Source organism: Panthera pardus, unplaced genomic scaffold, assembly GCF_024362965.1.
Source record: "Panthera pardus isolate Hobbes unplaced genomic scaffold, ASM2436296v1 HiC_scaffold_22, whole genome shotgun sequence".
In the NCBI taxonomy this organism is placed as follows: Eukaryota; Metazoa; Chordata; class Mammalia; order Carnivora; family Felidae; genus Panthera; species Panthera pardus.
The window spans coordinates 767,226-768,552 of record NW_026526788.1 but is presented as its reverse complement, the minus strand read 5'-3'; the positions used below and the strand labels follow the sequence as shown (position 1 = coordinate 768,552).

Below are 1,327 nucleotides of genomic sequence, written 5' to 3'. Positions count from 1 at the left end.
ACCAGAGAGAGCATCACCCAGAGAGAGAGCCACTACCCTCAGCCTCCTTTGCCAATGGGGATCACCCCCCCCCACCCCCACTCCCCGGCGAGCCTGGCTCCTGGTCCCTCCCTGGCCCCTTCCCTGCAGCACCGTCCCTGGTCCCTGTCCCCAAAGTGGTGTCTAGCGGGTCAGGAGGCAAGAGCAGAAGCGCAGCCGCCCTACCCACCAGCCAGCGCCCTGGGCACCACTGGGGCCTCCGGCCTGAATCCTGGGGCGCTGCAGCCGGCGGCCAGAGCTGTGTGCCAGCACAACACATGTACAGATGGGGCGGCGGAACAGGTCAGGAAATGAAGAGTAAGGGAGCATCACGATCCCACAGACACAAAACCAGCCCCCTGCCTGCCTCTCCCTGGGGAAACGGATCCCGGTTCATCTCACTCAGGGGCTTGGCATCTGGCCTGGGGTGAGTTGGGGCTCTCTGAGCCCTCTGGTCTGGACCCTCCTTTAATGCACCGGGTGGGGGGTGGGGCACACATGTCCCTGAATGGGGGGGGGAGAAGGGTGGTGTCTCATCTGTTCCACCAGGAGGCAGCGAGGTGATAGGACCCCCCCTCCACCCCCGCCTTCTCCCCCCTGCTTTTTTGCTGCCGCATCTGTCTCTTGTGCAGGTCAGAATTCCTCACAGAAAATCTAACGAAAGGAGAAAAGCACATTTTCAAGCCCGAACAAGAAAGATGCTTCCCGGAAGTTATGACGTCATTGCATCTGGGGGCACTGCGCTTTTGTGGTGAAGAAAAAGGATGGTTAGTATTCCTGTTAGATGCAGACTGGTGGGTGGGTGGGTGGGCGGGTGGCCAATTTCTCGCGCATCATCCTAAGTGGAAGGCGTAGCTGCGTCTCCGCCCAGCTATTCTCCTGGAGTTCATTTGCAAAAAAACTTGCTCTGAGTTTTCCTACAGGAAAAGAACGTACCCTATTATTTTATGAGAAGGGGAAACACAGGCCACAAATCCCTGGTCCTCTTGGCCCTCGTCTACCACACCCTTCCCCATCCCTGGCCACGTGGCTGCCCGGGAGGAACCCGCTGGTCGATGCTCACCCCCACAGGACGGCATGAAACATTTCCCTGACTCCCAGCCCGCTTACGGGTAATGTTTTCAGGGCACAGACGAGAGTGGGGTGAAGCGTGTTTCCAGGTCCCGCTCCCCAACAGACCCGTCCTAATCTGGCGCCTTTTGGATGCGATGGGAGTGACATCATAGGTCCGGCTACAAAAATGGCCCCAGGTCGCCAGTAGACTGAGCCCCCCAAAATTGTAGAGCCAGAGGTCTGTTGGGCCACCTGT

The 1,327-nt window shown here is 58.9% G+C and overlaps 1 long non-coding RNA gene across 1 annotated transcript; it reads left to right on the top strand.

Annotated features, from left to right (window-relative positions):
* The first annotated feature begins 296 nt into the window (after positions 1-296).
* On the top strand, positions 297-1,064 carry LOC128779065 (uncharacterized). Its single transcript, XR_008424993.1, has 3 exons — positions 297-445; positions 651-785; positions 942-1,064. It is a non-coding gene; the product is annotated as an uncharacterized LOC128779065 (long non-coding RNA).
* The last annotated feature ends 263 nt before the right edge of the window (positions 1,065-1,327 follow it).